Source organism: Phacochoerus africanus, chromosome 4 (assembly GCF_016906955.1).
Source record: "Phacochoerus africanus isolate WHEZ1 chromosome 4, ROS_Pafr_v1, whole genome shotgun sequence".
Classification (NCBI taxonomy): Eukaryota; Metazoa; Chordata; class Mammalia; order Artiodactyla; family Suidae; genus Phacochoerus; species Phacochoerus africanus.
The window spans coordinates 17161254-17183291 of record NC_062547.1 but is presented as its reverse complement, the minus strand read 5'-3'; the positions used below and the strand labels follow the sequence as shown (position 1 = coordinate 17183291).

The window sequence follows — 22038 nt, the reverse complement described above, 5'->3', positions numbered from 1 at the left end:
TCATGCATAAAACAAGGAGTTTGTGTTAACAACTCTCCCACCTCTAAAATTTTATGGAACAGTATTCCACAACAACTATTTATATATAATAAACAGCATGCTTGCAATTCCAAATCTTTCAGTCCTAGGATATCTGCAGCTAACATTAGATATTTGCAAAGTGCTTCTGCTTCACAAGTAAAAATCTAATAGTCCCATTCTCTTTGGCCCTTGGTTAAATTTCAACAAAGAAATGTAGCTTGCTTTAGGCTAGTACCACAGATGTAGTGATAATCCAAAACCATAGTTTACATATATGTGGGTTATTATGTCATTATTTTCCTTTTTCAGGCATTCTAACCCGTAAAATATATTTCGTCCCCTGATCAAAAGGTAAGGATTCACACAAACCACTCAAAAAGCAAAAATTTAATTATCAGCCTCTTATGACTGGCAAAGAAAGAAATGTGGTAAAAAGTAAAAACACTGATTCAGAAAGTCAGAAATATGAAATGTATTTCCTTCTCTATACAAAAAGCACTGAGAAGGTGAGTTTTCTGAGCTATTTAGTCACATCTAGTACAATTTGTGGCACCAAGTATCAGAATCACATTCAGAGCAGGCCTTCCTATGGCCTATACTCAGGGCACCAAACTCAGCTCAACTTTCTACTATCCACCATCAATGGAATGGGATTTGAAGTAATACATTAAAAGCCCAGGACAAGTAGCTTCACTGGAGAATTCTTTGAAACATTTAAAGAATTAAGACCAAATCCTCCTGAAACTCTTCCAAAAAACTGAAGAGGAAGGAACACTTCCAAGCTCACTGTACAAGGCTAGAATAACCCTGATACCAAAGCCAGACAAAGACACTACGAGAAAACTACAGACCAATATCACTGACAAATAATGACGCAAAAATTCTCAACAAAATATAAGCAAACCAAATCCAAAGGCATAGTAAAAGGATTATAAACCACAACCAAGTGGGATTTATTCTTGGAATACAAGGATGGTTCAATATACCAAAATCTTCATTAAAAGAATGAAGGACAAAAACCACATGACCATCTCAATTGATGCAGTAAATAGCATTTGACAAGATTTAACACCTTCAATGATAAAAACAAAACAACAACAACAAAAAAACAACACACACAAACAGTCAATTTAGAGAATTCCTGCTGTAGCACAATGGGATTGGCAGCATCTCTGGAGTGCTGGGATGCAGGTTTGATTTCTGGCCTGGCACAGTGGGTTAAAGCCATAGCTGCAGCCTAGATTACAACTGCAGATCAGATCTGACCCCTGGCCAGGGAGCTCCTGCAGGGAGCAGCTGTGGAAAAAACAAAAACAAAAGATAAAAACAAAAAAAACTCACTTAAGCTAGAAATGGAAGGAAATCACCTCAAAATAATCAAGGCCATTTAGGAAAAGCCCACAGCTATCAACATATTCGATGGTAAAAGACTGAAAGTTTTTCCTCTAAGAGTAGAAACAAGGCAAGGAGGATGCCTGTGCTGGCCAATCCTATTCAATATAGAACTGAAAGTCTTCGCCAGAGAAATTAGACAAGAAAAAGAAATAAAATATATCTAAATTGGAAAAAAAGAAGTAAAATCATCTCTGTTCACTTATGACATAAAAGTCCTAGAGATTCCACAAAAAAGAAAACCGTGAGAATAAATGAATTCAGCAAAGTTGCAGAAACACAAACCCAACACACAAAAATCAGTAGCATTTCTCTACACTACAAATGAACAATCTGAAAAGGAAATTAAGACAGTAACTCCACATACAATAGCATCAAAAAAAAAAAAAAATATTTGGGAGTAAACCTAACCAAGGAGATGAAAGACTTAAACACTGAAAACTATAAAAGAATGCTGAAAGAAATTTAAAAAGACACAAATAAATAAAAAGGTAGTCCATGGATTCAAAGGTTTAGTATTCTTAAGATTCCATATTTCTTCATCACTGCTGCTCATTGCGCCCACCCTGAGAGTGGGATGCTCAGTGAGGCCCATCGCCATGGCCAGCTCCTGTGCCAGCCCTGGGACTCCCTGCCGTGTGTCTGGCTTGGCACCATATCTAGTCCCATCGCCAGGTACCCCAACTCCCTGCAGAGTGTGAATATCAGCATCTCCTCAGACCAGGAGTGTTGGTGGGCATACTGGGGAGCCATGACCCCTGGCATGGTCTGTGCAGGGGTCACCCGAGGTGGGAAGGACTCCTGTCAGGGTGAGTCCGGGGGACCTGTGGTGTACAGAGAACAGCTCCAGGGTCTCTTGTCCAGGGGTATGGAGTGCTGTGCCCAGCCGGGTTACCCTGGTATCTACACCAACCTATGCAAGTACCAAGCCAGGATCCAGGAAACCATGTGGGGCAGATCATAGGCAGTGTGACAGACTGGCCCCTGCCCACATGCTCCCCAAGACCCAGGCATCCTGGCCCCCCAGCTCCTCCTCCATTGGACCCAGCCCCCATCACCCTGATCCTGACCCCTGGCTCAGAACCTCTCTCCCAGGGCATTTCCTTCAGGGGTTCTCTCTGCACCCCTCTCCCAGCATCCTCATCATTATTCAAGGTACCCCTAGGGCACGTAGGGCAGGAAGGCAAAGGCACCCAACTGGTGCCATGTTCCAAAGAAGACAATTTTCGAAACTCTTAGCATCTCTAAGAACCAAATAAACACTACTAATAAAAATTTTTTAAAAAGATTCTATATTTCTGAAAATAATGTGTACATTCAACACAATCTCCATCAACATCCCAACCACATTTTTTGCAGAAATAGAAAAATTAATCCTAAAATTCATATGGCATCTTAAAGGACCCTGAATAGTCGAAACATTTTTTGAAAAAGAAAAAGGTTGGAGGAGTCTCACTTCCTGATTTCAACACATTACAAAGCCACAGTGATCAAAGTGGTGTGTTAATAGCATGAAGAAAAACAGGCCAATGGAATAGACTAGGGAATCCAGAAATAAATCCTTGCATTTAGAGTAAAATGATCTTTGACAAGGGTGCCGAGACCATTCAGTGGGGAAAGGATGGCTTCTTCAGCAAATAGTGGATAGCCACATACAAAAGAGGGAAGTTGCAATATCCGCAACTCAATCAGTGTGATACACCACATTAACAAACTGAAGAATAAAAACCATATGATCCTCTCAAAAGATGCAGAAAAAGCCTTTGACAAAATCCAACACCCATTTCTGAGAAAAACCCTTCAGAAAGTGGGCATAGAGGGAACCTACCTCAACATAATAAAGGCCATATATGACAAACCCACAGCGAACATCATTCTCAGTGGTGAAAAGCTGAAAGAATTCCCGCTGAGATCAGGAACAAGATAAGGATGTCTGCTCTCGCCACTACTCTCCAACATAGTTTTGGAAGTCCTAGCCAGAGCAATCAGAGAAGTAAAAGAAATAAAAGGAATCCAAATTGGAGAGGAAGAAGTAAAACTATCACTATTTGCAGATGACATGATACTATGCCTAGAGAATCCTAAAGACTCTACCAGAAAACTGTTAGAGCTCACCCATGAATTTGGCAAAGTCACAGGATTCAAAATTAATACACAGAAATCAACAGCATTTCTATACACTAACAATGAAAGATCAGAAAGAGAAATTAGGGAAGCAATCCCGTTTACCATCACATCCAAAAGAATAAAATACCTAGGAGTAAACCTACCTAAAGAAACAAAAGACCTGTACTTTGAAAACTATAAGACACCGATGAAAAAATCAAAGATGACACAAACAGATGGAAAGACATACTATGCTCTTGGATTGGAAGAGTTAATATTATCAAAATGACTATACTACCCACTGAATTAAATTGAATTGAATCTACAGAGTCAATGCAATCCCTATCAAATTACCAAGGACATTTTTCACAGAACTCGAACAAAATATTCTAAAGTTTGTTTGGAAGCACAAAAGACCCAGAATAGCCAAAGATATCCTCAAAGCGAAAAATGGAGCTGGAGGAATCAGGCTCCCAGACTTCAGACTATACTACAAAGCAACAGTCATTGTATGGTACTGGCACAAAGACAGAAATACAGATCAGTGGAACAGGATAGAAAGCCCAGAATTAAACCCACATACCTACAGCCAACTAATCTGTGACAAAGGAGGCAAGACTACAACAATGGAGAAAAGACAGCCTGTTCAATAAGTGGTGCTGGGAAAACTGGATAGCCACATGTAAAAAGAATGACATTAGAACACTCCCATACACACAAATAAACTCAAGATGGCTTAAAGACCTAGATGTAAGACCAGACACTATAAGACTCTTAGAGGAAAACATAGGCCAAACACTCTGACATAAACAACAGCAACATCTTCTCAGATCCACCTCTTAGAGTAAAGACAAAAATAAACAAATGGGACTTAATTAAACTGCAAGATTTCTGCACAGCAAAGGAAACCCTAAACAAAATGAAAAGATAACCCACAGAATGGGAGAAAATCTTTGCAAATGAATCAACTGACAAGGGATTAATCTCCAAAATTTATAAACACCTTCTGCAGCTCCATACCAAAAAAACAAACAACCCCATCAAAAAATGGGCAGAAGATCTAAACAGACAATTCTCCAAAGACATACAGATGGCCAAAAAAACACATGAAAAGATGTTCAGCATCACTCATCATTAGAGAAATGCAAATCACAACCACTATGAGGTACCACCTTACATCAGCCAGAATGGCCATCATCAAAAAGTCTACAAACAATAAGTGCTAGAGAGGGTGTGGAGAAAAAGGAACCCTGTTACACTGTTGGTGGAATTGTAAATTGGTGCAACCACTGTGGAAAAACAGTATGGAGATTCCTCAGAAAACTAAAAATAGAACTACCATTTGACCCAGCAATACCACTCCTGGGCATCTATCCAGAGAAAACCATGACTCGCAAAGACGCATGTACTTCAATGTTCATTGCAGCACTATTTGCAATAGCCAAGACAGAAACAACCTATATGTCCATAGACAGAGGAGTGGATCAGTAAGATGTGGTATATATACACAATGGAATATTACTCAGCCATTAAAAGGAATGAAATACTGGCGTTTTTAGCAACATGGATGGACCTAGAAATTATCATGCTAAGTGAAGTCAGCCATACAATGAGACACCAGTATCAAATGCTTTCACTGACATGTGGAATCTGAAAAAAGGACAGACTGAACTTCTTTGCAGAACAGATACTGACTCATATACCAAAAAACTTATGGTCTCCAAAGGAGACAGTTTGGGGGGAGGGGGGATGTGCTGGGGTTGTGAGATGGAAATCCTATAAAATTGGACTGTGATGATCATTGTACAACTACAAATGTAATAATTTCATTGAGTAATTTAAAAAACAACAACAACAACAAAAAACAAAAGAGTGAAGTTGAACTTCACTGGATAGCTACATACAAAACTGGATAGCCACATACAAAAGAGTGAAAACTGGATAGCCACATACAAAAGAGTAAAGCCACATACAAAAGCGTGAAGCTGAACCCTTATCTCACATCATACACAAAAATTAATTTGAAATTATTAAAAACCTAAAATTAGAAAACTCCTAGGGGAACACAGAGAGGGGAAAGCTTCACGACACTGGAATGGATGATGATTTCTTTTTCTCTCTTTAGGGGTGCATTCACAGCATATGGCAGTTCCCAAGCTAGGAGTCAAATAGGAGCTACAGCTGGCAGCCTACGCCACAGCCACAGCAATGTCAGATCCGAGCCGTATCTGTGACCTATACCACAGCTCATGGCAACAACAGATCCTTAACCCACTGAGCCAGACCAAGGATCAAACCTGCATTCTCATGGATACTAGTTGGGTTCGTTTCTGCTGTGCCAACAGGAACTCCCAGACAATGATTTCTTAAATACAATGTGAAAGGCATAGGCAACAAAAGCAAAAATGACAATTAGGACTATATCAAACTTAAAGACTTTTGTGTATCAATGGACACAATAGAGTAAAAAGATAACCTACAGAATGGAAGAAAATATTTGTAATCATTTATCTGATAAGGGGTAAATAACCAGAAAATATCAAGAACCTCCATAAAGGGAGTTTCCATTGGGGTGCAGTGGGTTGAGGATCTGGCATTGCTGCAACTGTGACCACGGGTGACAGCTGCAGCTCAGATTTGATCCTCAGCTTGGGAACTTCTGTATCCCGAGAGTACAGATGAAAAAGGAAAAAAAAAAGAACCCCCACAACAAAAGCCCCCCAAAAACCCAGTTAAAAATGGGCAAAGGACTTGATAGATGTTTCTACAAAGCTGATATATATAGCCAACAAACATATGAAAAGATGATCAACACCACTAATTATCAGAGAAATACAAGTCAAAACCACAATGAGCTATCACCTCACATCCATCAGAATGGTTGCTATTAAAAAACTAACAAAAAATTTTTTAAACAGAAAATAACAAATACTAAAAATGGAGAGAAATCCGAACACTTGTGCACTGTTAACGGAACTGTAAAATGGTGGAACTGTATGGAGGCTACTCAAAAAAGTATAAATAGGAGTTCCCGTCGTGGTGCAGTGGTTAACGAATCCGACTAGAAACCATGAGGTTGCGGGTTCGGTCCCTGCCCTTGCTCAGTGCGTTAACGATCCGGCGTTGCCGTGAGCTGTGGTGTAGGTTGCAGACGCGGCTCGGATCCCACATTGCTGTGGCTCTGGCGTAGACTGGTGACTACGGCTCCGATTAGACCCCTAGCCTGGGAATCTCCATATGCCGTGGAAGCGGCCCAAGAAATAGCAAAAAAAAAAAAAAAAAGTATAAATAGAATATACCATATTACCATATGATCCAGCAATTCCACTTCTGAGTATATGTATGTGTGTCTGTGTATATATCCAAAAGGACTGAAAGCTGGGTCTCAGAATTGCACACCCATGTTCAAAGCAGCACTATTTAAAACAGCCAAGAAGTAGAGGAAACCCAAATGGTCCACTTAGGAATGAATGGAAAAACAAAATGTGCTAAAAAGATACAATGGAATATTAGCCTTAAAAAGGAAAGAAATCCTGTCACATGACACAATAAGGATGAACTTTGAAGATATCATGGTAAATGAAGTAAGCCACTAACAAAAAGATAAATACTGTCTGATTCCACTTATATAAGTATCTAAACTAGTAAAATTCATAGCAACAGAAAGTAAAATGGTAGTTATCAAGGGCTGGGGAAGGAGGAAAAACAAGAGTTTAAAGGATACAGAGTTTCAGATTTCCAAGCTGAAAGTTTTAGAGATGTGTTTCACAGTAATGTGAATGTACTTAATTTAAAATATTTAAGGTGGTAATTTTTATGTTATGTAATTAAAAAAAAACACACACTACAATTAAAAAAAAAAAGTGAGACATGAGAATTCCTATTGTGGCTCAGTGGTAACGAACCCAACTGGTATTCATTAAGATGTGGGTTTGATCCCTGGCCTTGCTCACTAGGTTAGGGATCTGGTGTTGCCAAGCTGTGGCATGGGTTGCAGACATGGCTTGGATCTGGCTTTGCTGTGATTGTGGTGCAAGGTGACCCCTAGCCTGGGAACTTCCATATGCCCTCGGTGCAGGCCTAAAATGCAAAAAAAAAAAAACCCAAAAAAAAAAACCCACCAAAAACCAAAAAGTGAGACATTCTTCCATTCAAAATGCTCTGTAGGTAGTAAAGGGGTGGGGGGGGGGGATAGGAACTAAAGAAAATATTTAAACACTGATGTGGAAGAAATCCACCATTAAGTTTTGAAAAGAAATTTGGCTTTTCCTGTAAGCAGCCTGAAGTGAGCTTAAAAATGGCTCTCTATTCACTTGACCCAGAAAACCCCACAAAACCATGCAAATCAAGCGGTTCAAACCGTCATGTTCACTTTAAGAGCACTCATGAAAACTGCCCAGGGCATTGAGGATATGCATATTCAAAATGCCACCAAGTATCTGAAGCAATGAGTGCCATTTGTCGTCGTTACAGTGAAGTTGGTATGTGTGTCCAGACCAAATAGTGGGGCTGGACACAGGGCCGGGAGCCCAAATAGAGTGCTGCATTTTTATCACACATACTCAAAAATGCAGAGATTAACACTGAACTTAAGCCTTAGATGCAGATTCTCTGGTTATTGAGCACATCCAGGTGAACAAAGCCTCCAAGATACAGCCAAGACTTAGAAAGCGTATGGTCAAATCAACCCTTACTGCCACATTGAGGTGACCTTTACTGAAAACAGCAGAGGAGGTTGCACAGAAGAAAAAGACATCCCAGAAGAAACTGAAGACACAAAAACTTACGGCCCAGGGATAAATTCCACAAAATAACCACAAATAAAAGTTAAAAAAAAAATGTGTGGAAGATAGTATATGAAGTCTGATTCCTTTTGTTGTGTTGAGTAAAAATATACTAGGAGGGAAATACACATTGCTGGGAGGTGGTTAATGACCCCCAAAGATATTGGGTTGTAATCCCTGAAACCTATTAAATGCTGCTTTATTTGGAAAAGAGGTCTTCCCAGATGTGATTAAATTAAGAGTTTAGAGATGGGGAGATCATCCTGGATTATCTGAGTGAGCCCTGAATGCAATCACATGTAGCCCTATAAGAGGGAGACAGAGGGAAATCTGACATGCACAGAGGAGAAGGCGATGTGAAGACAGAGAAGAGCAAGATGAGAAAAGGCTGGAGTGATGAGACATAAGCCAAGGAATGCCAAGAGCCACCAGAAGCTAAAGGGGCAAGGGAGGAATTCTCCCCGAGAGCCTGTGGAGGAGTGTGGCCTTGCCTCAATATTAGCCTTCTCTAACTCACCCTAAATGTGGCCTTTGGACTCCAGAACTGTGAGAGAATAAATTACAGTTTTGTGTTGTTTTTTTTTTTGGTCTTTTTGCCATTTCTTGGGCCACTCCTGAGGCATATGGAGGTTCCAAGGCTAGGGGTCCAATCGGAGCTGTAGCCACTGGCCTACGCCAGAGCCACAGCAACGCAGGGATCCGAGCCACGTCTGCAAACTGCACCACAGCTCACAGCAACGCCGGATCCCCAGCCCACTGAGCAAGGCCAGGGATCAAACCCGCAAGCTCATGGTTCCTAGTCGGATTTGTTAACCACTGAGCCATGACGGGAACTCCAAATTATGGTTGTTTTAAGCCACCAAATTTATGGTAATATGTTTCAGCAGTCATAGGAAACGAATACAACATTGTACATGTTTAAAAGCACATAAAACTTTTCTGGATGGGTCCACAGAAAACTGTTAACTCTGACTACTTTTAGAAGAGTGTCTATGAGACTGGCCAAAGAATTTTCACTTTTCACTTTAATACCTAGCCATGTCTTTTTTTTTTTTTTTTTAAACAACAAGTTTCAATATTTTTATCGTATTGTTTTTTAAAGCTCTAAAATTTAAAATTTCAGCCTGGCACCTTGAAGCTGGTTTGTCTATACTCAGCCCATAAACTAAGCCTCACTTTTCCCCTTTAACATTTTTTGGACATCATATCTCCATGAAAGAAAGAACTGAATCTTATTACCCAGCGTCCAGCAGAGTACTCTGTCCTCTAACATATTCCTAAAATGGCAAGATTTCATCAAATCACAGAATTCTTAAATATACAATAAATGTATTCTTTGAGTTTATAAATAAAATTGTGTATGCTGAATGTGTATTTCAAATATGTCAGGAAAACATATTTAACAGAGTTCTGAAGTAAATGCTTTATCAAAGTGAAAAACTGTTCAGTAACAGATTCTGAAAACAAGATTTTTGGAGTTCCACTTGTGGCTCAGTGGTAATGAACCCGACTAGTATCCATGAGGACTCACGTTCAATCCTTGGCCTTGCTCAGTGGGTTAAGGATCCGGCGTTGCCGTGAGCTGTGGTGTAGGTCGGAGATGAAGCTCGGACCTGGCTTTGCTGTGGCTGTGGTGTAGGCCAGCAGCTGCAGCTCTGATTTGACCCCTAGCCTGGGAACTTCCATATGCCATGGGTGCGCCCCTAAAAAGACACACACACACAAAGACCAAAACAAAAGTGCGGGTTTAACCCTGAAACAGCAATTACCTTATGTAACTTTTTTTCCCATTTAAAATCTAAGAAAATACATAAGCCTCCCAGTCTTCGTAAACAAAGTATACTGATGATCATTTAAACCTTTCAGGATAATCTATTCAAGCAATCAATGTAGCAATACCCTCAAGATGTACTGCTACAGAGGTGTGAGGGACTCTTGCATCAAAAACAAATGGCTCAGAGTTGCAGCGTGGCTCAGTGGTTAACGAATCCGAATAGGAACCATGAGCTTGCAGGTTCGATCCCTGGCCTTGCTCAGCGGGTTAAGGATCCCGTGCTGCCGTGAACTGTGGTGTAGGTTGCAGACATGGCTCGGATCCCACGTTGCTGTGGCTATGGTGTAGGCCAGGCTACAGCTCTGATTAGACCACTAGCCTGGGAACCTCCATATGCTGAGGGTGCGGCCGCAGAAAAGACAAAAAAAAAGGTTCCAACTGGACTTTTTTCAAGAGTTTTAATGTTTTATGTTTTGTAGCTTTCCTTCCTCAACATTTGTGATCAAACCAACACTTCTAGTTAGCTTGTGGCAGTGCTGCATAATTTTAGCTCTTGATTTAAACAAGTAAGCAGGGTGAAATTGTGTATAAAGAAGCAGTAGGATCAACTTGAAGGAAGTCAACAAAACCCAGGCTGCAGAAAAGACTTTTTCTGTTTATTTCCCAGGAGTTAGCTTTGTGATAAATAAAACACTACTTTAAGTCTTATGACTGAAAAAAGGAAAAACACTGGCATTAAACAAATGATTTCATATCAGGAAATACTTGATACTAGTCAACTTTTTCCTCATCTTTACAGAAGGGATCTAAAAGTCACTTTAATAACCTCTAAGAAATATAATCAAGACAATGAATAATTAGATTTCTAATCTCTTAATAAAATAATAAGACTCATGTTTTAAAAGACATGAGGCCACCAAGGCTTATCTGACATCCTATCTACACCAAAAATGTCTGGCCATTCAAATTGTGTCAGAATTTATACTTTAAATGCATCTCTAAGCAAAGATCATATGCTAGGAATAAACACCTGCTGTTGCAGAGTAAGGGAAAACAATGTTTTCTGTGGCACTTAAAAAGTTATGGGGAGGAGTTCCCGTCGTGGTACAGTGGTTAACGAATCCGACTAGGAACCATGAGGTTGCGGGTTCGGTCCCTGCCCTTGCTCAGTGCGTTAACGATCCGGCGTTGCCGTGAGCTGTGGTGTAGGTTGCAGACGCGGCTCGGATCCCGCGTTGCTGTGGCTCTGGCGTAGGCCGGCGGCTACAGCTCCGATTAGACCCCTAGCCTGGGAACCTCCATATGCCGTGGGAGCAGCCCAAAGAAATAGCAAAAAGACAAAAAAACAAAACAAAACAAAAAGTTATGGGGAGAGTTCCCACTGTGGCACAATGGGATTGGTGGTGTCTCTGCAGCCCTGGGTCGCAGGTTTGATTCCCCAGACCCACACAATAAGTTAAAGAACTGGCATTGCCACAGCTGTGGTGTAGGTTGCAACTGGCCTAGATCCGATTCCTGGCCCAGGAACTCCATATGCTTATAGGTGCCCCCACCCCCAAAAAGAGTTATGGGTGGGGGAGTCAGATCTCCGTAAAAAGCATATCACAAAGAGGACATTTATTGGGGATATACGTTTCCTCTGAAATTTGGAGAACCATATTAATTCATGTTTAGCTTAATATAAACACAGATGCAAATATATAAAAACAACTATATGTATGTGCATATACCAGGGTGAGTATAATACATATATTACCTAGCTCTGTCCACTGAGCAGGTTTAGGAACAATGACACCCTATAGGCACCCCTAACCCTCAGACCTTGCCTTCTAAATACCACTGTCTCATAAAAGAAACCAGGGCTCCTTGGAGAAATGACTGATTCTATGGCTGGGATAGGAAAAAATATAAGATGATATTGGAGCATCTTGGAGTACCATAAAAGAAATGTTCAAAAAGGAAAAAAAGGATAGAAGCACGTTAAGGGACACAGAAGCCAACCTAAAAGAGCCCCCAGTGGTCAAAGGTAGAAAAAAATCAAGCAAAAATAAGTAACAGAATCGGATTATAATTCAAAATAGAAAACATATATTCATACTGATACAGATAAATGGTTAAACAGAGAAATAAATGGGGGAAAACTGACCAAATCTTTCTTACAAAATTCCAAATACTCTATGTAGATATTCTTCCCTTCAGAAAGTGGAACTTAAGTCCTCCATCCACTCTGAGTTAGACTCAGTAACTCACTTCAAAAGAATAGGTCTCCTGGGAGTTCCCGTTGTGGCGCAGTGGTTAACGAATCCGACTAGGAACCATGAGGTTGCAGGTTCTGTCCCTGCCCTTGCTCAGTGGGTTAAGGATCCGGCGTTGATGTGACCTGTGGTGTAGGTTGCCAAAGCGGCTTGGATCCCGAGTTGCTGTGGCTCTGGCATAGGCCGGTGGCAGCAGCTCTGATTGGACCCCTAGACTGGGAACCTCCATATGCCGTGAAAGTGGCCCAAGAAATAGCAAAACGACAAAAAAGAAAAAAAAAGAATAGGTCTCCTTAATAAAAAGATATGGGCTAAAGCCTAGGCGCCTTTGTTCTACAGAACAGAGTGCCTCCTGGTCCCCCACTTTCTAAATGTTTTTTTTGTTTGTTTGTTTGCCATTTCTAGGGCCGCTCCTGCGGCATATGGAGAGGTTCCCAGTCTAGGGGTCTAAGCGGAGCTGTAGCCGCCAGCCTACAGCAGAGCCACAAAAACTTGGGATCCGAGCCACAAAAACTTGGCATCCAAGCCACATCTGCAACCTACACCACAGCTCATGACAACGCTGGACCCTTAACTCACTGAGTGAGGCCAGGGATCGAATCTGCAACCTTGTGGTTCCTAGTCGGATTTGTTAACCACTGAGCCGCGACGGGAACTCCCCCGACTTTCTAAATGTTAAAAAAAAAAAAAAAAATCCGGCTTAGCAGTGAGCTGTGGTGTAGGTCGCAGATGCAGTTAGGATCCCACATTGCTGTGGCTGTGGCGTAGGCCGGTGGCTACAGCTCCGACTGGACCCCTAGCCTGGGAACCTCCATATGCCTCGGGTGCAGCCCTAAAAAGTAAAAAAAAAAAAAAGTAACTTTACTACTTAACCTGGCAAACACTACCTTAACCAAATGTACAAGGTTAACATCATGAGGGATATCATGTGAATATCACATACTCCCTGATAGGAAATGATGGTATTTTGTGGCGTTCTTTCAAAAAACACATAACCCTTGTCTAATAATGAGAAAGCATCAAACAAACCCAAAGGAAGTGCAATCCACAAAATAACCAACTAGTCCTTCTCAAAACTGTCAAGGTCATGAAGACAAGGAAAGTCAGAGAAACTATCAAAGACCAGAGGAGACTAAGAGAGATAACAACTAAATGCATTAGGTTACTCTGGATTAGATTCTGAAATAGAAAGGCAGTATGAATAGAAAACCATAGGTATCCCAACAAAGGCTGGAGTTCAGTTAAAAGTAATACATCAATGTTGGTTTCTACACTTTGACAAATGTACCAGGTAAGATATAACAACAGGGGAGACTAGGTAAGAGGTATATAGAATTCTATGTATCATCTCTACGACTTTTCAGTACATCTAAAATTATTACAAAATAAAAAGTTTATTTTAAAAAAAGTTTCCGGAGTTCCCATCGTGGCGCAGTGGTTAACGAATCCGACTAGGAACCATGAGGTTGCGGGTTCGGTCCCTGCCCTTGCTCAGTGGGTTAAGGGTCCGGCGTTGCCGTGAGCTGTGGTGTAGGTTGCAGAAGCGGCTCGGATCCCGCGTTGCTGTGGCTGTGGTGTAGGCCAGTGGCTACAGCTCCAATTTGACCCCTGGCCTGGGAACCTCCATATGCCATGGGAGCGGTCCAAAGAAATAGCAAACAGACAAAAAAAAAAAAAAAAACCTAAAGGCAAAAGAAAGTGCACATAAGCACTGTACTTCTAGCTGATAAAGTTCTCTCCTATGGGAAGTATGGATTAACAATTCAGATATTGCTATACATGTATACTGGAATAGAACAATTAAGTAAATGGATGGTGGAAGTCAGGTTTTGAACTGTTGAAGTAGAAATTCAGATCAATGGAGTTCCCATTGTGGCTCAGCAGAAACAAATCTGACTAGTATCCATGAGGATGCAGGTTCGATCCCTAGCCCCATTAAGTGGGTTAAGGATCTGGCATTGCCATGAACTGTAGTGTACATCAGAGATGTGGCTCAGATCTGGCGTTGCTGTGGCTGTGGCATAGTCCAGTGGCTATAGCTCCCATTCAACCCCTAGCCTGGCAACCTCCATGTGCTGGGGGTGCAGCCCTAAAGACACCAAAAAAAAAAAAAAGAAGAAGAAATTCAGACCAAGAGATCAACAGGGGGAGACTAAAATGATCTATATGGCGGTGGATTAGACTTTGAGATTATCAGTAAGAACTCATGTTTAACTTAATATAGACACAGATGGCTACATGTAGAAATATATAGATATGTCTATACACATCACACCACAAACATTTCTTTACTCTGTTAGCTGACAGGGCTTAAAACAATGACACCCTAGTGGCAATAAGAACACTTGTACTCAGATCTTGGTTTCTACTACCATTCTCCAATAAAAGGTACCAGGGCTCCTTGGGAAAAATGGCTAATTTTAGCACTATGACAAGAAACATACGAGATGAGCCTAGAGTATCTTATAGCACCAGAAAGTAGAGAATGCTAAAAAATAACTAAATAAAAACTACACACACATCCTCATATACCCGGATGTGGGAGTGTTAAAGGGGCACAGGAGCCAAGTGAAAGAGCTCTCCAATGGATAAAGCTGGAACAACCCGAGCAACAAAATAAAGAAGTATTGGAATATAATTCAAAGTATTAAAATATCCTTCAGTTCATACTAATAAAAATACTTTGACTAATTAAATTATGTACATATTCCACCCCAAGGGCAGGGAACACAACTCCTCCCTCCATAAGTGGACTGCACATAATTACTTCCTTCCAAAAAGGACAGTTTGGAAAGGGGAAAAGAGTAACTTTACAGTGGAGAAATCTGACGACACTACTTCAGCCAGGTGACCAAAGACAGCATCAACGGTCATAAATCATGTTGATAATACACTTAATATGATCTGATGAAAACGGCATTCTCCCTGTGACCTTCCTTCTCAAAACTCATCGCCCTAGTCTAATCATGAGAAAAACAGATAAATTCTTTTTTTGTTTGTTTGCTTTGTAGGGCTGCACCCATGGCATATGGAGGTTCCCAGGCTAGGGGTCGAATCAGAGCTACAGATGCTGGCCTGCACCACAGCTCAGGGCAACGCTGGATCCTTAACCCCTGAGCAAGGCCAGGGATTGAACACGAAACCTCATGGTTCCCAGTGGGATTCGTTTCCTCTGGGCCATGATGGGAATTCCCAGATAAGTTCTAACTGAGGGACATTCTACTCTACACTTGACCAGTACCCCTAAAAAATTCTACAGATTCAAAAGTTTTTAAAAATGGGGGGGCAGGAGGGTGGAATGGCGGGAGAAGCTGGATGTATCTTCTTTCCCAGTCAACATAAACATAAAACTATTGTTTTTCCAGCATTCTTAGTTGATGACTTTCCATTTTAGTCTGCTAAGATATTGCTCACATCCAAAGACAGAAATACAGCCAACTGATCAGCTATATACTGTCTTTATCACTTTAATACATAGAGAAGACCTACTCCAGTTTTGGCTAACTTTGTTCAACAAACATTTTTTGACCATCTTCTTTGTCCCAAGGATTGTTTGAGGCACTGAGGTAACCTCACAGATAAGAGGTGGGGGGGGGGAATCTATGCTCTGCTTTCATTTCTGTGCGGAAATGAGCTAATATACAAGCAAACAATAAATGTCCTATCATACAGCAATAACTGCTATGAAGTTAAAAAAAGAAAGAGAGAGAGATAAATGTGACCAAGAGGGTTACCTCAGTTGGAGCCTAGAAAATGCCTCTTTAAGGAAATGACGTTTGAGTTGAGAACTAAGTGAGGTCTATATACAAACACAGGCTTGAGGTAGGGGTAGAGCAGGTAGGAAGTTCCAGACAGAATGAACAAACACAAAGGCCAAAAAGAATAAGCTTAATATATTTGATGCATAACAAGGAGGCAAGGCAACTGCCCTTATAGTAAAAGGATGAGTAACATATTCTGAACTCTATAGATAAGAATATGCATTTAAAATTAATTAAAATTAAAAACTGAAATTGAAAAAAAATCTCAAACCTCTCCAACACTGATCACCAGGAATCCATCAATCATAATCAGATCCAGATCCAAGTTCATCCCCACATTAGTCCTCCCCTCCCACTGTCATAGCTGCCCATCTCCCACATGGTAAATACTGTATTTTGAACTGCTCCACTTTCCCTCTAAAAACCACCATCCCTATGGTTCATAGTTCATTATGTCTCTGATAGAAGTATTAAAAAAAGGAGAGAGAGACAGATTTTACCCAGAAAATGATTCTGAATTCTCCCAGATTTCATTACTTCATACAATACAACCAGAGGTTAAGAGCAAAGGCCCTGAAGACAAACTAACTTGGGTTCAAACTGAGGTTCTATCAGTTGTATGATTTTGAGCAAGTTGCACAACCTTTTTAAGATCCAGTTTCCTCATCTGTAAAAAGTTACAAATTAAAAAAGACAAAACATGGCATATGGAAAATTGCCATGGAATAGTCAATTAATGTTAACTACTGCTGGTAAAAGTATTTGAGCATTTATTTTGTTCAAGGACTAGAACTAGGCCAGAGGGATTATAGAAACTACAATTTGCTACAGCAAACTGTTTGAGAGATAAAATTGTCAAACTCCCTTAGGTCAGGGGCTTTGTCTTTTTCTGGTTCACCAGTGTATTCCCAGAATCTAGAACAATGCTTAACACACAGTAGGCATCAATCTCAATATTTACGGAATGAATGAATGAGACTCCATTAAGTCAAAGGAGCACCAAAGAGCCTGGCTTTACTCCAATATAAAGAAAAGTTTTCATTCCTCATCAAGATTTTTTAACGATAACCTAAAGCATTGGTAAAGATGTTTATTATTTTTTATTTTTAATAACCTCCCCAAAACCTAGGTAGGACTCATAATATTAAGGTACTCAAATTTATTGCAGCTAAAAACTATCAGTTGTAGAAAGCTATATAATACTCTTCATCATTCAGAGGTGATGGTCAAAAATTTTAAATAAATTATAAAGCATATTATTTGTTATGATAGAACTTTGCTGAATGAAGAAACTTTAAAAACTTGTGTAGAATTTTTTTCTCATGAGACTACCAACTAGGTTTAATTTCTGCTGGCAAAATAAATTGATTTCACCTTTCTCTATATTACTTTATAAAAACAAGAGCACAGTTTATCCAGTCACTTAAGAGAAGTCCAAATCTTTTACCATCTCTTAAAAGTTTCAAAAGATTGTTAGCTTAATTTATCAGCTCTTTAGGTCAAAGAAGGACTTTTCAGGGTGATGAAAATGGAGAAAGGAGGAGTTCACCTCTCTAAAAATGAGTTTTCAATTACTATAATTATGCATAAAATAAGACAAGGAGCATTTCTGGGCCAAGATTTGAAGTCTTAATTCCCATGAGAGTTAAACTGGAGCCATGAATAAATTTGGGGCAAGTTCAGCTAAAACCTCTTCATCCTCTATTGATGCTGAATGAAAAACGCATTGTTAAGATTCATCAACACGAATGTATTTTCTAATACACAGTAGCCACTTTGGCAACATAACTTTCATCATTTTCTATCCCAGAAACAAAAAGAATGCATTCAAATCCAGCCTGACAATTACCACGATTGCGGGGTAGCTATCGTAACAGCCAGAGTGGAAGGAGCTAAAAAGTAAGAATCTAGTTTACCGAGCCCCTACCTTAAAAGTAGCAAGGCCTGCTTAACCTACACTGCTGGCTATTGTATTGGTCCCCCAAATCTTCAGAGCTGGAAAGATATCTGAACTCCACTGACATCTTTGGAAGAGAAAGCCAGGCGGAAGGGCGGAGCGGTATGATCCGAATCGTTAAAATCGCACCACGCCGGTGGGAACACAGGTGCGCGGGCAGGACCACAGGTGCGCGGGCAGGCCCTGGTCCCCCTGTCCTTGTTACGTTCTAAGGCGACCAGGCCCTTCACATCCACCACAGCCCTCGGAGGCTCTTACTCACCCATTCATTCATTTGACAATTACGCGAGGGGCGCCGTAGCAGACCCAGCTCGCAGGCCCCCGCCCCAGTCCCCGAAAACCCTGAGCCTCCAGGAGAGGCCCTGCGCCGCCCGCGTCGCCGGCGCTGCCGCCCGCAGCCCACGGCAGCGCGCTCTGGTCACCAGCGCCAGCCTCCGTCGCACACGAGCGCCCACGCCCCCCGCCCTCCCAGCCGCCTCAGTCCCCCGGCCTCCGCCCCGCCTTGCCGCCTCAGATCCGCCGGGTTCTTGGGTGAGGGAGGCGCGTGTCGGCGAAGGCCCCCCGCCTGGGGTCCACGGCCTCGCCGCGCGCGCGACTCCAGAACCCGAGGGCCTAGGTGGGTGGGTCCGGCCTACAGTGCACTCACCTCCGCCGGGTCAGAACCGAGGGGCTTCGCCAAGCCGTTTGAAACCGCTTGGGCCGCCGCACACCCCGCAGTGTCCTCGTTGTTTATTGGTTCCTCTCGGACCGCCCATCACACTTCTATTGGTCCATTTGAAAGAACTATGGGCACGCGCCGCCCGCAGCCTTAAAGGGGCCGCGCGCAGGCGTGATTCCCTTGGGACTGGGAGCTGCACTGTCAGGTAGGGCAGAGGGTAGCTGGAGCCAAAGCTGCAGACAACCCCAGAAAGGATGATGGGTGTTTATAGAGCTGTGCATCCGCGGCTGTCAGCATTTTGCTTTATTTAACTACGGGTATTTAAACTGCTGTCAACACCTGGCACTTTTTTTTTTTTTGGACTCATTTCATTCACCAAATATAGATTTGCAGTTAAATGTGTTAGGAAAACTAGAGAGGCAGCTAGGATTTAATGGAAAGAGGATGAATGGAGCCAGAACGCTGGATTCTAGTGTTGGCCCTTCTCTGGGTAAACCATTTTTCTCAGTATATCATCTGGAGATTAGTTTCCTCACCTGTAAACCGGGATAATGATGAATCCCTTATAACCTTAATGTGAGGATTTAATATAACTAATTGAATGTCTAGGACAGGCCTTTGAACAGTAATGTGTTCTGCAAAAGCTTAATACTCCTCTTATTCATAAAAATGAGAAGCTTGAAGTTCCCGCTGTGGATCCCATGTTTCAGCAACTATGGTGTAGCTCCCAGTTGTGACTGGGATTCGATCCCAGGTCTGCGGAATTTCCATATGCCACCGGTTCGAGCATTAAAAACGAAAAAAAAAAAAAGAGAGGCTTGGTTAATACGGTCTCTAAAATTCTTGTTTAGCACTACATTCAATGTTTCTATGAATATGATCTTGTCCTAACCCCCAAGGAATTTGCAAACTACAGTGATCAGAGGAATAAAACATACAGACTAGTAGCTAAAATTCAAAGCAATGTGAAAATAATATAAAAGAAAAGCTGTGGATGTTTATCTGAAGGGAGAAATTAGATGGGGGAGGATCCGTGAAGGGGATAGATTTTTAATCTGGGATTTAAAGCATATGTCGATTACCAAGAGGCTAAGAAATGGAGAGGGCATGGGTGACAGTAATAAAACAATTGTCTTTTAAATCTGTCAAATTGGCAAAAGTGAAAAAGTTTAACCCTTTGGTTGGCCAAGGGGCGAGGAAACAGACACTCAACCTTACTTGTTGAAAGAGGTATAATTGGTACAAACTTCTAGGAGGACAGTTTAGCGGTTATTAAAATGTAAAATATACATAATCTTTGACCAGGTAATGCCACTGATAGGAATTTGTCCTACAAATCATTTATTTATTTATTTATTTATTTATTTAGGTCTTTTTGCTATTTCTTGGTCTTGGGCCGCTCCCGCGGCATATGGAGGTTCCCAGGCCAGGGGTCAAATTGGAGCTGTAGCCACCGGCCTACACCAGAGCCACAGCAACGCGGGATCCGAGCCGCGTCTGCAACCTACACCACAGCTCACGGCAACGCCGGATCGTTAACCCACAGAGCAAGGGCAGGGACCGAACCCGCAACCTCATGGTTCCTAGTCGGATTCGTTAACCACTGCGCCACGACGGGAACTCCTGTCCTACAAATCTATGTACGTATGCAAAGAACAAAAAAATCACTGCAGCACTGATTCAGAAAATGAATAAAAAACTGGAAATTAAATGTTCATTTATAGGGAATTTATTACATGAATTATGGCATATTCATTCAATAGGATACCATGCAACTATTAAAAAGAATGTGGTTAATCTATATGTGAGGTTAAAAAGTGCACAAATTTTGTTTCATTGAAAATGGCAAGTTGCAGAAAAGTATACATATATAGAATGGTTTTATTATATATAGCTAATGTATGTGTATTTGTGTGCATGCCTGAAAATGGTTAGAACATGAGGGTTCCCTCTGTGGCTCAGCAGTAATGGACCCAACTAGTATCTGAGGACACAGTTAGAGTTGGATCCCTGGCCTCGCTCAGTGGATTAAGGATCCAGCGTTGCCATGAGCTGTGGTGTAGGTAGCAGATGTGGCTCGGATCCTGCCTTGCTGTGGCTGTGGTATAGGCTGGCAGCTACAGCTCTGATTCAACCTCTAGCCTGGGAACCGCCATATGCCACAGGTGCAGCCCTTAAAAACAAAATAAAGACAAAAAAAGAAAAGAAAATGGTTAGAACTTTACTAGAATTTCAAAAAAACTTAAGAGGGGTGGGACTCACTAGGAAGGAAAAGGAATTTTTTACCACTGATATGTTAAAAATTTTTTTTTAAATAGAAGGAACAGGGAGAGCATGTAGTAGTGGGAAAAGTACAGCCAAAGGCAGACAAATTGCATTGTGAATTGGGAGTTGAACATGTGGGTTTGATTTTAGAACAAGGTTCATGTTGGGAAGTAGTGGGACACAACATTGACAGAGAAAGTTGGAACAATTTTGGGGGGGGGGGTCTTGAATACTTAGGTAAGGAATTTGTACTTTAAGTAGGCAATGGGGAGCTATTGGTTTCTGAGCAAGGGAGTAACACAATCAGAACTGCACTTTAGGAAAACGAATTAGCTTGATTGTCTAATTCTAAAATGGGTTAGAGTTGAGAGCCCAGTTAGGAGTCTGAAATGAGATAATAGTGGTAGAAGTGATGAGAACAGATTCAAGAAAGAGTGAAGGATTTGGCAATCGTCTAGATTAGGTAGAAAGGTGAGGGTGGAGCCCATATAGGGAGATGAGTCAAAGAGTGTGACAGGATTTGAGCCTAGGGACTGGGAGGCAGTGATTGCCTGAATGGAAGTAGAAAGTCAGGAGAAGCCGGTCTTAAAGAAAGGACAAGGCATTTAGTTCCAGACCTGTTTACTTTTACATGCCAATGAAGCATTCAAATGGAATCATCTAAGTAGTCCTAGGAAATACAGGAGGAAAGCTGTGAGAAGAAATTAGGACTCAAGTGATTTAAGCTTTGGGAATTACATCCATAGAGTGAAAAGATCAAATTGTGGCTGAGACTTCAGAGTGGAAGAGTGGAGTGAATGAAAAAAAAGAGAGATGAGGACAGATCCACAGGTAAGGTAGGAGAGGGGAGCCAATCAGAGCAAAAAGGTGACAATAACCTTTGAGAAGAAGGTTAGAAATATATGGAAGCAGTCTTCTTCAGTCATTGATCACTGGCATATTTACTTTATTTAAATATTACCAAAAATAAACGGAATAGTACATTAAGGAGAGCAGATGGTAACGTGGAATTTTGTCGATAAAGGATGGGTGGCGTCTAGGTCCTGGAGAGTTAGAACAAGATGG

General features: G+C 41.4%; 1 protein-coding gene across 4 annotated transcripts in view; it reads right to left on the bottom strand.

Moving 5' to 3' along the window:
- Nucleotides 1–18778, bottom strand: part of CKAP5 (cytoskeleton associated protein 5) — a 109399-nt gene extending 90621 nt beyond the window's left edge. For all 4 annotated transcript variants that reach the window (XM_047775837.1, XM_047775839.1, XM_047775840.1 and 1 more), the window contains exon 1: nt 18697–18778. The gene's annotated coding sequence lies outside the window, so the exon portion shown is untranslated. The remainder of the gene's footprint in view (nt 1–18696) is intronic.
- Nucleotides 18779–22038: the final 3260 nt, after the last annotated feature.